Source organism: Camelus ferus, chromosome 15 (assembly GCF_009834535.1).
Source record: "Camelus ferus isolate YT-003-E chromosome 15, BCGSAC_Cfer_1.0, whole genome shotgun sequence".
Classification (NCBI taxonomy): domain Eukaryota; kingdom Metazoa; phylum Chordata; class Mammalia; order Artiodactyla; family Camelidae; genus Camelus; species Camelus ferus.
The window spans coordinates 40900039-40915737 of record NC_045710.1 but is presented as its reverse complement, the minus strand read 5'-3'; positions in this window follow the sequence as shown (position 1 = coordinate 40915737).

Below are 15699 nucleotides of genomic sequence, written 5' to 3'. Positions count from 1 at the left end.
ATGAAAAGAGGCTCAACATCACTAATCATCAAGGAAATGCAAATAAAAACAATGAGCTATCACCTCACATCTTTTAGAATGGCTATTATCAAAAGACAAGAGATAACAAGTGTTGGTGAAGACATGCAGAGGAAAGGGAAACTTTGTGCACTACTGGTGGGAATGTAAATTGGTACAGCCACTGTGGAAAACAGTATAGTCGTTCCTCAAAAAATTTAAAATAGAGAACTACCATATGATCCAGCAATTCAACTTCTGGATATATACCCAAGGGAAATAAAATCACTATCTTGAAAAAGTATTCCCCACCATGTTCATTGAAGCATTGCTCACAACAGCCAAGACATGGAAACAACTGAAGTGTCCATCAATGGATGAATGGATAAAGAAAATGTGATATATACATATATACAATGGAGTATTTTTCAGACACAAAAGAGAAGGAAATTCTGCCATTTGTGACAATATTAATGGGCCTTATGCATAAAGGAAGGCATTATGGTAAGCGAAATAAGTCAAACAGAAAAAGACAAATACTCATCTAGTCTAATTACTTGAAATACCATCTCACTTACTGTAAAATCTAAAAAAAAAAAAACAACTCACAGAGGTAGGTGGTGGGAGGTGAACAATATGGGTGAAGGTGCTTAAAAGGTACCATCTAGTTATGAGAGAATAATAAGTTCCAGGGGTATAATGTACAGCATGATGACTATAATTAACAATATTATACTGTACATTTGGAAGTTGCTACAAGAGTAGATCTTAAAAGTACTCATCTCGAGAAGAAAAATTTGTGACCACGTGAGATGATGGATGTGAACTGAACTTATTGTGGTAATCACTTTGCAATATATACATTCACCAAACGGTTGTATTACACACCTAAAACTAATACAGTATTATATAGCAATTATATCTCAATAAAACTGAAGGGAAAAAAAGTAAACACTCTCTCTCAATAAGCATGACAACAAGTTGGGGTGGAATTGAACCTGGTCATAATTGGAGGCAGTTGTTGTCAATAGAGTCTACATGTTTAGATGGATCCTTGAGACCTGAATCAATGTCTGGAATGCACCAGAATAGACATCTTTGATGAGAAAACACCAGCTGGAAATAACCATCATCATATATACAGCCAGCTAGATCCCACCGAAAGGAGGATTTCCACACTTTCCGGCCTCAAATCCCAACTCTTCCAAAACTAGTTGTATGACAGAAAACATGCACTTTCATTCTCTGAGCCTCAGTTTTCTCATCTAAATAATACTGAAAACAGTTAATGCCTCCTAATTTTTTCATGAGAATGAAACGACACACTTTCATCAGACCATTTTGATTTACCTTATACTCTGTTGTTCACTCCTTTTCAAATCTGTAGTGCTTCCAACTCCAGTCTAATCCCTCAGTATTTGATTGCCCCATGGTTGTATTTTCTATTCTTCTCTTATTACTCCTTTGACAATTTCATCCAGCCTAATTACTTGAAATACCATCTAGATCATCTCTGTACATTATAACGTTCTTCTCTAGTGGAAATATTCTATGTGTGCACTATCTAACATAATAACTATTAACCACATGAGTCTGTGGAGCACTTTAAATGTACTAGTGCATGTGGGGAATGGCTATGGTATTGGACAATACCGATCTACACAATGACTCCCAATTTATTACTCCAGATCATAGATCTGCCTACATGTGATTTCCAATTGGAGATATCAATTACACATTTCAAATTCTGCATGTCCAAAACCAAACTGATCTCCCCTGACTCCATCTGAGGTGATACAAGCCCACATTACCAACAGTCCAAGACACAAACCTTGAAGTCATCTCTTACTCTTCCTGATCTCTCATACCCCAAATTGTACCTAGGCTCTGACCAATTTGCACCACCTTCTCTGATATCACCAGGGTTAGAGTCACCATCATTTTTCCAAGAAAACTACTATGATCATCCCCAACTGGGTCTCCTCCCTTCAATCCCTCACCCCGCCTGAAGCTATTCTTAACTAGGTATCCAAGCTATCCTGTTAAAATACGTCAAATCGTGTCACTCCTTCATTCAACACTATGCCGTGACTCCCAGTATCAGAGTAAAAGCCAAATTATTTACAATGACTTTCAATTCCTGCATGGTCTCTGATCTTCTACTATTACAAGCCAACGCACTCACTATGCTCCAGTCCCGCTGTCTTCTGTTGCTTCTTCAACATAATAGGATACACCAGCACCTTCTTAGCACCTTTCTTATAGTTGCTCCATCAGCATGAAATGATCCTAAGCCAGATATTCATTTGAATAATGCTTTCAACTCTTACCCTTCTAGGTTTTGTTTAAAATTCACATTTTTAATGAAACCCAAATAACCATCCTATTTAATACAGCAAATTATCCTCTCCCTTTTGACAATCCTTACCATGCTCTATTTTTTTTTTCTCTCTTTTAACCTGGTACTTATCACTTAACACCAGTCAAAGCTGATAGAAAACAAATGGTATGCTCAAATGGGGGGAAGGGAGTGAAGGGGCTGTTGGGCAAATAAAAGGGAAGTTAACTATGAATGTTGAAATACATCAAGCTAGAAATAACAAGACTCTAGTGCCACTCTTGGCTAAAACGGTGAGGAAGGAAGAGGTAGTTTGTTGGAACCTTGAGAAACCTGTAGGAGAGAGCATCTTACAGGAGCTGAGCCTGTTGCTAGATAAGCCCAGCCGTTATCAACATTTAGACCAGTGGGCCAAAAGAACAGCTCTCATTCTCCTCTCAGGCTCTGATTTCCTTTTGTTGCCTCTCCTTGGTTGAACTTCATTGGAGGTCTGAAGGCAAAAGAGCCCATTGATTCATCTGTAAAACTCAGAGTTCCAGAGCTCTGAGCAGGAAGAGGAAAAGATGTAATAAACCTAGAGAAGAAAACTGAGAATATCAATCACATGGACTTCTAATGTACTATATACCTATGTACCACTGTTATTTTTTTTTTTTTTTGCCTGTTTATCATCTGTATTTGTCTCTAAAATGTAAAATACACAAGGGCATGAATCTTTGCTTTGTCCACTAATAGATCCCAAGCCCATAGAACAGTGTTGGGCTCACAGCAGGTGCTCAAGAAAATTTTTTGAATGATTGAACCTATGAAAATATCTAGAAATTTCCTGAAATATGGTAAAAGCTTAAAATGTGAGTTTTCTTCCTTCCCTCATTATCTAAAACCTCAGCCTCCAAACAGCCCTGCCTAATATTGACAGTTATGAAAACATATAAATTTTACCTCTGTAGTAACTCTTACATCCATCTCCTCTTTTCTATTCCCACGGCTCCTCCCATTATTCCAGACCCTCAAGACGTCATCCTTGTATCATAATAGCTTCCTAGCCGGACTCCCTACCTTGAGCCTTTCAATCCCTCTTAATTAACCTGTCTAGACTTCAATGCAAAAGAAAAAAAATAAAAAAGGAAAAACATCACCATTCAACTGTTTTAAAATTGTTGAATTCATGATATAATTGAAAATTTTAAAATACAAAAAGGTACTAGGAAGAATGAATGACCATTGACTTAAAAATCTTTAGTTCTTTCCCGAGTCTGCAAACACATAAAACTCGATGTGCCCAAAGCTCCTTTCACTTCCTATCTGAAGTATCAACATTAATATAGGTTTCTCTACCTCCAACAATTTGTCATTCTCAAATATCTCCTCCTTAAGGCTGACAAAAAGATCTTTCTAACATAGAAATCATGTTATATCTCTTCTCTACTTACAGCCATCACTGTGAGGAACACCATCACTGCCTGCATGACAGTATCCAGTTCCTAAGCTGGGCACACAAGGCTCTCCATCCTCCCTGTCCCACCTTAACCCTGGAGCTAAGCCTTGTTCCTAACAACTGAAGTTTCCAGAACTTACTAGACTTCCATGCCCTTACACAAATACTCTTCCTTGTGTCTGGAATTCCCTCTGCTTTCATACACCTAGCTAAAATCAACACATTTTCAAGACTTGGTAACAGCATCACTTCCTTTATACATTGAGAAAAAAACATTCTGACCCAACAGGAATACCCCATTGTCATTCTCTCATTGTTTGAAGCTGCTATAGCAACTGTTACCCAACTTGTTTTATTTCAAGTCAATCACCACTAAAATGTAAATCTTTTTAGGCAAGAGAGCATCTCTATGTTGTGCTGCTTTTAAAAGAAGGAAAAAATTACCTGTGTTAAATTATTCATTTCAGTGATTTTAATCATAGAAGAACTTGGAAACTCTCGAAATAAGTATCAAACAATAGAGAAAGTCTTAAAATATAACATATCTACTGAAAGAATATAACCACTAATATGATGACTTATGAAAATCATTTAACATGGAAAGTATACATAATATTGAACAAAATGAAAGACATAATTCTGTCTACAGCTTGATTAATACTATGTAGTATTTGTATAAACACAGAATCTATAAAGAAAAACTGAAAAATTAAGACATTTTCTATAATTGAGTGGTAATATTTCCTTCTTTGTTTTTTATGTCTGGTTTGTTATTTTGTGCTATTTGCATGATAAAATAAAAAGAAGAAAAAAGGATGAGAAAAGCACAACAAAAACACTTCATGGGGATGGAGCAGGGAGTGGGGGAATTGCAAAATGTCCTTCTGTCTGTAAAGATACAATCTTCTTTATATGGCAGTTCTGAAAATATTTGTCAGATCCCTAAAAGTCAGTGAGCCCAGGAAAATTACTTACTGCTCTCCAAAGTCACACACTCAATGATAGATTGACTTGTCAATATCCAAAAAAAAAAAAAAAAATCCGTAATGTCTTGAAATCACCTCCCCACAATTATCCAAGAACAGGAAAACAAGATAAATCAGTTTTGAAACTTCTGGTGTAAACTAGGTCCAGTCTAGAGCACACTTGGGCATCTATTTCATACTAATAAGTCACTCTTTTAAAAATATCCTTCCTTCCTTCATGACTGTGCAAAGACATTAACACAGGAAATATTTCTGAGGTGTGAGCAAGAAGATATTGACTGAGTCAGGCTGGCCCCAGGTCTATGTCTCACGTTTCTGCTGCCACAGCCATCCCAGCTTCTGCCCAGGCTACCAGGACAAACAGAGCAGGGAAAATTGTATCTTTGGCAGCCATCCCATGGGGTGAAATCCAATACACTGTCTAGAGAGTAGAGGAAGCCAAAATTTACTCCATGCCACTGACTTGTCATTGCTTCTCACCAACTCATTGAGAGAAATAAAGCTCTCTACTGTACCAAAGAACAGCCTCTGTTCAGCAAATATTTGTCAAGAACCCACTGTGTGCAGGGCCTTATGTTAAGCACTGATTATTCAATTTAGTTGAAATAAAAGGGCATGAGTCAATGATGTTGAGTATCACGTACGTTGCCAAACTACTTCTTAATATGCAGGCAGAGAGCCCTTCCTAGAACATCAGCGCTGAAGCACTCTCATGAAGCCATTCTCTGCCGTAAGGTAAATTTATTCTGGCCAAATTATGATCTGCCTCAGTGCTTCTCACTCAGGCTGTGCTCTGCACAACTCAGGGATCCCACAAGCTAGTTGGATTCTAAGTCCAGCCCCAATTTCACCTGACTTATATAATGGGCTTTCTTCCTTGCATTTGAACAGAAGGTGTACAACACACACACACACAGAGGCACACATACACAAGTGAATATCTAGGGTTTTTTTTAATATCTCTCAAAAATATAGATTCATCTTTTTCCCCAGAAATATTTTCCTACATTTAACATCAGGGAATTTTTTATATCTCACCCAAATCTTCATGGTACAACTAAAACATGTTTGTTCTTTTGATGTCTTCAATCAGTAGTGTCGGTCATCACAATTCTTGCTGTAAATGCTGTTTATACCCTTAAATGCAGCTAGCTATGAAGTCTCCCATATTTTTGTCTACATCAAACACTTACAAATTCCAGAGTGGGTCTAATTCTCAGTCTTTTAGTTCTCTCTGGACTCATTCTGCTTTAGGTTCTTCCCATACCCAACAAGGTAGAGTAAAACACATCAGACTGAGAGTCCAGAAAAGCCAGGTTCTGATATGAGTTTTGATACACATTTAATGTGAGGCATTTGGCAATTCAAAACGTCTGTGGCCTCAGCTTTTCCAGCAAATGGAACAGAGCAAGACTCCTAAGATTCCATTCACTCAAGCTTCTGATTAGCTGATTATTCATCAGTGAGGCTATGCACCCACCCTTAAACAGTAGATTCTAAGACCAATAATTTAGCCATCTCCTAATTAACACCAAATTCTCTTAGTAAAATCCAGTACCTTTACACTCATGTAAGACTTCAGAGTTATTATCCCTGGAAGAGAAAGAGGTAAAATTGGCTTCAATTCACATTTGAGAATATATGGTTTATTGCAACTCCTTCCCTAAAAGCATCTGAGAAAGCAACTAGACCATTGGAGGACTAGGATAGTACTGAGTACATTACAGATACTCAAAAAATATCTGCTCTATGAATAGTGAACCCAAAAGAGGGACAGAGACAGGGAGTGATGGCAAAAAGTGAAAAAAAGTTTATGAGGAAGCTGACACAACAAAAATCTCTGTTCACTGATGTATCTCAATGACTAGAAGGGGCCCTACTGAATGAATAAGAAAAGAAATATAAAGCTAAAGGATTTAAATAGGAAGTTCTAGAACTTTCCAATTTTGTTAAGGGTAGACCCTGCTCCTACTAATCCTTTTCATGCCCCAGAACTAGAGCCACAAAAGTTCCAAATAAATAGATTTCTATAAAAAAAAACTAATTACCTGATCTACACAACTTACAGTAACAAATACATACTGCCTAGATGAGGGCCCCACTTTAGACTGCCAGATAACTAAATAAAAATAGATCTTCAGAAGCTTGAAAGATAAGACATCAAATTATCTCCTCAAAATAGTACAATACAAAACAATACCACTAATACGGAGAGGGGTAAGAAATCATCACAGAGCAATGTGTTTGTATAAAAGATCTTGCTTTAATTGAGTACAAGGTAAACCAAACTTTTCAGTCCCCATAATAAAAAGAGACCCATTTCTAGCTTTTAAACATGAAGCAAGGTTTGCAAATTCTTTGAAGGAAGTTTAATCCCTGGTTGAGGTTGTCAAAAATAATTTATACAAAACTCCCCAGGAATGAAGGTCTACTGACATAAGAAGTCGTAGGTATTTTCACTTCTTGGCTTCAATTGGAATAGTGAAAAATCCTAGTGCTGTTTAAAGGGTTAAAAGTGTGTCTTTCTTTGAAACAATCATATCATATTTGTCTTTGTAAATATCAAACCAGGATCATTTGGGGATGCTTTATATTTTTCTGGTTTCTTACAATCCTATGGTCAGGTAAAAACAAGTGCACAGCAGGACAAGCCTTTACTAACTGGTAATTACAGAATTGCTCCAGGGCTCAGACAGGATCCCATGATGAAGTTAGACAGCTTAATTTTTATATGAGAGAGGTCCACTACATGTTGAAAATGTTATGGCAAGGACAATACAAACAGCTGTGTAAGCCTAGAAATTGGAAACAGAACTTTTCTTTAGTATCCTGGTTTGACCAGTATGCAAGGCACTATGAACAGAATTTCTTAAAAACGTCATTCCTTTCCACCACCTAGAATACTTTCGATTTACTTTTTCCAATGACATTAAAGTAAGTCTGTCTCAATGACTGTGAGGCATGGAGCTCTTACACACTGTTCTCCATGCACGGAATCACTGAACCATCATCGTTGGGCCGTGCTTTGATAGGCATGAACAGTCTCATGTCCATAGGTCTGGTCCATGGCTCCATTATGGCCAGTACCCCCAGCATGCTGGCCTGCTTTAGTTATCCTGGTGGCTACACAGGACCTATGGATTCTTTTCACGCCCTTGCTCCAGTTTAGTATATCTGCACGACAATGTGTTAGGGAAAAGCACAAGAATAGAAGAGGAATATAATGGAAAAGACAAGAAAATAGGTTATAAGTCTATATAGAAATGCAATTACCACTGAGACTTATGTGACCTTGTCAAAACAAAAGGCAGACTTCAGGTACTTACCAAAGGGGCTAACTGCCCCTTGGGTGTGATCACATTGGTCACATTTCAGTGGAGATGGGAAAGGAGAACTTCGAAGACCAACATCAATCCCTCAAAAGCACAATATTCTGTAATTAGGATTACAAAAACAAGATATCCAGAGGCCACAGAGCTTCTCTTTGTTTTCCTTTCAGTTTTTTTCCAAGATGACCATGGAGTTTAGAAGAGCTCTGTAGAAATATGTAGAAACCCTCTGACACTCCCTTCCTTCTACACACTTTGGCTGAAACACATCATGGTACCACATGTACTCCCCACCTGCCCATACATCCTCTTACCTGTCTGCTATGCCAGTTTCTACTTAGTTAAACAGAAATTCATATCCATTTAGATGTAAAACTTGCAACCAAGCTCTAACAAAGCCATACTCAGTATCAGGGCCCTAGAGCCAGAATGCCAGGGTTTGAATCCTAGCTCTATCACTTACTCAGCTATGTAAACTTGAGTAAATTATTCAAATGTCTTTAAGCTTCAGGTTTCCTATTCTATACAGCCCTCCCTCTGTACAGGGTTCAGTAGAGTATTCAGGATGCAGTAGACTCCTAAGTGTTAACTATCGCTGTTACTAATGAAAGGTTCTCATGTACGCAGATCTTATTTTTCCAAGACTTTGAAAAGCAATTAAATCAAAGCCGAGAAGGATTCAGATATAATCGGCTTCACTTACATTGTGAAAATGAGACTAAATATAATTTAGTATTTTTAAACTTGTATCTATGTAGAGCTAGGATTAAAAAAGAGAGAGAGAAAGAGAAACTAGAGAACTTCAGAGGCAGGTAAATAGTGACTAACAGTGACTCTCCTGCACTAAGGGGAAAAATGTGAAGCCAGAAGCCAAGTTCATGTCACTCAGTGATAACCACACTTTCAGACTGTCTTCAGCAAATCATTTGAATTATCTAGAACACTGAAGCCATTTGAAAGCAAAAATATCTCCATATTCACCTTAAAGAGATGTTATGAGAACAAAATGAAGTATATGACATTTATCAGAACGAACAGTGTTTTAAAAAGTCATGGTAGAAATATTATGAAAGTCATTCACTGATGATTAAACAAATGAAAAAAAAACAAACAAACTAAAGCAAGTGATTTCAGAAGGGAAGATGCATAAATTTGCTGGTCACCTAAGAGACCCTGCTGGTTTTCTGTAGCTTGTCATTTGCAAGTCATTTTGGATTATAATACCTTCTATTCTGTTGAGCCACACGGAAGCATCACTTTGGCATTAACACTATGCAAATACCATCTCAGCAAGGTGTGCCACACTAATTGCCACAGTTGTAGGCTTTTGGTGTCTTGGACAAAATGATTATTGCTTTGCTTGCTTCCGTAATTATATGTTTTCCATATTGTAATTTCAGAGTTTATTGAGTAAAACTGTAATAAAAACAAACCTAGTGCATTCATCATTCAAGAAAAACAGAACGAGTGAGAACAACAAAGGGCTCAGAAGATTTCAATGTACCCCCTCAGGTGGTAACAAGAGAATCCAAAGCAAAACAGTTTTGCCTTTTAGTAAATGACTAACCTGGCACAGTGATTCTGACTCTGGTGTCCTGGAAACTGAATGAAGCTTTGCAGGTTTCTCATCTACTCTCAGTGCTTACTTGTGAATATACACTGGCCGTGGTGCTCTCCGGTTGGAGGGACAGTGGAAGATGAGAGGAATAACAATGCCAGGAAATAAGTCAGAAGGAATCAATAAACAATCTGGGAATAGCTTTAGGTTATTTGAGACTATCAAATCATTTGATTATAATACTTCAACCTCCTAGTCGAGACTCATAATATTAGGATTCTAGTTCATCTTAAAAAATGAAAAAAAATGTATAATAGAAAATGAAATTCTATGCTGAGCCAAATCAATGAGCCATCCTGCTATATATGCTAACTAGTGTACATGTTTAGCTACATTAATTATAATATTTTGTTAGGGGGCTGAGTATTCATCACAGACAGTCAGTAAACTCAGTGACCCCATTATATACTCTTTTTATTAAATATTTTCTGCAAGCACATTATTCCCCTTTAATAAGTGATTACGGTATTGCAATATTTCTTGGATCACTGTCATTTTTTTATTCTTCTCATAAAAACTTCTGGACGCTAATACAGTGGGTAAATTTTTTTTATTTCCTACCCACTAGATAAAAAAGCTATGTTAGTGCAATTTGAGGCAGGCAGGATTTATAGGTTGTTTGCCGGCTGTTAAGGTTGCCTACCGCTGGCTCTGGCAGATGTTTGGGCTTCCCTGGCTCAGTTAGTACCACCCAAAACCCAAATCCTCACTGCCTCAGTGTGAATTCCAAGAGGTGACACAGAATCTGTACCAGCCAAGTGTGCAGTCATTACCACAGCCAGGGCTTCTGTTCTAAAGCCTCACCTGCTCCCTACCCATCAAGGCTGAACAGTCTAGAATTCAAAGGGCCCTGAGACAGTCAAGCAGCCTTCTTGCTTCCTTCCATCCCACCCTCACCCCTACTCCCAAGGCCCAGGTTAGCCTTCAATTAAGCCCTGTCTGGCAAAAGACACACTCAGACTTTTAATGACCACTGCTACCAAAAGAGAGGTCAAAAAAGTCCAAGCAAGCAGTCTTTTCTCATCTTCTCCCAAAGACTCTGCCCTCTACAATGGTGGCCCCTAGCATGTGTCCTTCCTGGAACTCTTTCTGCTGATGTAATTTGCAGGTGACTCAGTCCCTCTGCTCTATGGCACTGACTTTAATCTCACAGATAGTGCAGGCATTCAGGTTTGAGTCTATGAAGATTCCACGCTTATCCTTCTTGCTTCCTTCCCACAGAGGTCTCACCTTTGGGCTTTGCTGCTTTACAGTCTCTGTTGTAATGATTCATCTCTGTCTCCGCAGCACAAAAGCAGCCATGGACAATACATACTCAAAGAGATTCATAGAGCTGTGTGGCAATAAAACTTTATTTAAAAAAAAAAAAAAGAATGGGCAGGATTTGGCCTGCAGACCATAGTATGTCAACTTCTAGTCTCGAAGGAAGACACACACAATTACAAAACAAAGTTATGGCTACAATGCAGGTGTGCACAGGTCTCAATGAGCGTTAAGGGAAAGGATACCTCATTTAGCTTCTGTCATTAGTTATTTGTGCCACTGGTTTGTGCTTCCTACAAGGCAGCAGAAAGAATGAGAAGTTTGCAAAAAATCTAAAATTAATGGATAGATAGATTCAATGACTGTGTCAATTTTTTGAGCCTCTTTTGCCTTATAGCACCCTTGGTTCCAAATAGTTAAGCTGAAACAAAATCTTTATCATCATGTCATTTCATTCACCTAGAAATGTATAACCTGCAAAAAACCGAAGACAAATATCATGAAAGATTCTATTTGCCATGATTCCCAAAATCTAGTCTGTTCCTGGTGGATCAAGACAACAAGCTCTCAAGAACTAACTATAATAGAGCATTTTGACACTGAAGACCTGAGTTTTGGCTATAGTAGAATCTAACTTTGGAATCAAAATATGTTCAGGAAGAAATATGGTAATGCTACTAGATAGTATAAAAACATTTTTGAAGTTGCTTACATGCAAAACCTTGTCTTTTTTTAAGTGAGCATCTTTGGCTCATTAAAATGAGTATCTCAGAGAGAATAAGATTTGGAACACAATTCACAATGGTATATACAACTGCTGACTGTTTGGCTTTGTATAATTATACTGGAAAAATAGTTTGTCCCAGCAGCTGTCAGAATTGTCTGAAGTGTGGGCATACGAGACTTTCGCATAATGCTGTGTACACGCGAGCCAGATGCTTCTTCCTACTCCCAAGCTGCATGTACCCCCAGCCCTCCAGTCCTGAGCCTAAGCAGCACAGTAACAACAATCAAGACCGTCTCAACTGCAATAAAAACAATATGTGGTATTTATCCCTTATTATGTATTTTCCCCTGCTCTCCAGATAAAACTTCAGCTTCTCCCAGAAAGACAGAACCAATGCCTATCACCTAGAGGAGGTCTGACCAGTCTCAGGAAGAAACTAGCCATTTGCTTTTCTTCTTTCTCCTTCCATCCCTCAGCCAGAGGCCTGGTCAATTCATTGCTAGTTAATGCCCGTTACTTAAGTGGAGACAAGGGAAATGAAATAAAATTAAGCCAGAATCGGTCTCATTTCAGCAACTTGCTTAGCCCTCTAATAAATGTTGCTAATAGATAAGACAGAAATGACTGCCTAAATGAACATGCTTAATGCTCCCGGACTTCACTGCCTATGTTAGCTTAGTATGTGAGTAATATAATCATAAATTGGACATAAATCTTGAACACTGCAGAACTCTCAGGAGCCGGATGGAAGCTTAGAGGATCACTCGATGCTTCTTGGTAAACAGATACCTTAAGGTTTTTGAGAGTCTATGCGTGTAATACCATGCTACCTAGCAGGACTCAAAAATACCCATTGCTGAGGGGTAAGAATTCATTAAAACCTTCTCAAATGAAGGTTAAGCAAAACAAACAAACAAATACACACACGTGCAAAAACTTCATTTTTTTTATGTTTCAACACCTCAGAAAGAGGTTAGCATGGCTTTAAAAAAAAAAAGTAAGGATTTAAATAAGCCATTTCCTAGATGTAAAATGGTGTCTCTTATTTTGTCTTCTGCTGCCAATTTCCTTCAGACCCATCATAACTCTAGGAAGAATTATGAGAATCAGTTATAAAGCTGGTAAAAATTGTAGCCATTGTGCTAACTCTGCTTCTTTAAGGATTAAAGTGATTTTCAAGGCGTACCATAGAGAAGGTAGAGCAAAAACACGATTGGTTAGGGACGTAGGAATACTTTCGCAGGAAGATAAACTAGAAAACCTATCAAGTTTACCCAATTCTTTCTCCTGGGATTGTTTCCTTTCCTAAATACGATGTCATATTTTCTGCTTCCTTCTGCTTTGCTTCCACCATCAAATCTAACAGATAATAACATCCTTCTTGCTAGCAGGAGAAAAAAAAAATTTAAGTTAGGAACCAAAGAAATATCAAATCTGTTGATAGAAATTCTCCTGCTAAATAATGATGCCAATAACTACTCATTGAATCTAAGCCCAGAGAACTCCTAGGAGTGAATTTTTTTTCTATGCTAATGCTGCAGAGTATCTTGACAGATATTTAATTCCTTGTGCTAAAACAATCGCTCATTCACACCTCTATAGCACCAACACTGAGAATGAAATACCAGTTCCCAGCTCACTGCAGCTGTCCCCATATGCATCTTTACGGCTTTACTCCCACAGCTGGGAGACCTCCTGGCAAGACCCTAGCTGGAAATCAGATCCTGCCATCCATCTGAAGACAACCATCAGCCAACGGAGCACAGGGGGAAAAAAAGCACTCCCTAAGCAGGAGGTGCTTTGCTTATTCATAGGAAACCAGGAATTCAATTTCAGGTTTGTTGCTATTGGGAAGATTCAATAGACAAAACACAACATAAAACAGAATCTAAACAAATACCCATATGAGATTCTAATTCACATTTTCATCTATCTACTTGTGGAAAGAAGGAGAACTGAAGATGAGAAAGAACACTTAAAGCCAAAGAATGAGACTGTAATGACTCCAACCAGGGTCTGCATTGGGACAGAGGGAACAGCATGTGCAAAGGACTAGAGACACCAGAGAACTAGAGGACACAGAGCTTGAAAGAATGCAGGGTAGCTGGGGCTGGGAGAAAGAAGAAGGGTGTGGCAAGTGACAAAGTATGAAAAGAAGTAGACAGCTGTTCTATTTTAAGAGGTTAATGGTTACCCTAATGGCAATGGGATGCCATGGAAGTGTGAAGCAGGGAAGTGATATGATTGAACCTACCTTTCAGAAGACTTGTGCTGACTACAAAGGGAAGAGAATACTGAACAGGGGAAAAACAGGAGGCAAGCAGAACCATGAACAGAATACTGAAGTCACACCACCTTCCCTCATCCTCTGAATACGAGACAGGAAGATTTGGATAGTATAGGAATACGGAAAAGTTATGCCAGGAGAAGCACTCAATGCTGATGAAAGAAAAGTGTATTTGTCTAGTTTATGGTCTGAAGCACCTGAAATACCTGAAAATTTCTCCATCCATGACACAGTAAGGATCTACAGTCAATCGTAATAGGGGAGAACATATCTGACTCCATATTGGATCTGTTTCTTTTACTTTAACCTTTGTATTCTATTGCTTCTGCTACAAGTTAATCATTAAAGGAATGTTGCCTATAAGCTTAAATTATACATAATGGCCCATCCCGGGAACTGTGCCTACGAGGTAATCAGTGTTTAGCTAAAATACCTTTGTTTAGCTCACAGGAAACATCCTGACCAGGCCCATCTGTGAATGACTGCAGGAAGGAGGAAATTAATACATCCATCCCCTCTGGAGGCTGATGGGAAACAGGAAATGTTTGACTTTACTCCCTCCCCTTTTAGTATAAAAGAAGCTGGAATTCTTACTCAGGCAAGATGGTTCTCTGGGAAACTGGTCCACCATCTTCTTGGTCTGTTGATTTTCCAAATAAAGTCACTGTTCCTTGCCCCAACAACACATCCCTCGATTTATTGGCCTTTCATGTGGTAAGCAGTACAAGCTTGCACTTGGTAACAACTCAGAATAGAAACAGGTGCCATTATCAGAACCTCAAGAAATTTAAGGCACTTGAGTTGAAGGTGCTGGAGAAGAGCCAAAGAGATGGCTGGAAAAGTAAAGAAGAGAAGAGGAAATCACAGATGGAAGAGATTCTCAAATTTCCATCTGAAGCCAACTCTATGGGAAAGGTGATCATAAGAGAAACATGAAGAAATGCTGTGGCTCATTCTGTGGGGACTTGCTTATTCCAGTTTGGCTAACATTGAGACTTTCTTCCTAAAAATGACTGTATCTGTCCTCTCTTCCAAATTTTGCATGCTTAAGTGAGGAGCTAATCTAGGGATAAATGTTGAGACTCAGATTAGGGTATTAGCAGAGGAAAGGAGAGATGTGAATATGTTTTAAAATGTTTCCTAGTTCAATTTCATAAAACTTGGTGATTAGTCAAACGTATGGATTTTGAGAGAAAGAAGAGTTAACTGTGCCCTCCTGTTTCCAGTTTATGATATGAATTGGATTTTAATGCCATTCCGTAAAAAATGCAAAACAGGTGAGAGTCAAATTTGTGAGAGAAGATGATGAATTTTTCCTTGGTTACACTGTAAGAGAAGTACCTAGGAGACAACCAAGTCAAACTATTCAAGGGGGAATTTGATATGTGGAATAGTGTCCAGATGTGAGATTCTGATGAAAGCATGAATTTAAGAACAATCAGATGTATAAGGAGCTGTATTGTAGATATGGGATTAGGGATTGCAGAGCCATTGGAATGGCTCTGATTACTCAGGGAGGTTGAATAGGATGAGGAGAGAGAGGAGGGGAGGGAGGAAAAAGGAGAGGAGGAAGCCTAGAGAAGAATCCTGAAAAATACCAACATTTTAGGGATTGGCAGAGAAAGGAAAAACATGCTAAGGATCAAAACAGAGGCACCAGAGAAAGGTAGTAGAAAAGCCAGGTAGCATGGTATGTTAGAAGCCAGGGAAGAGGCT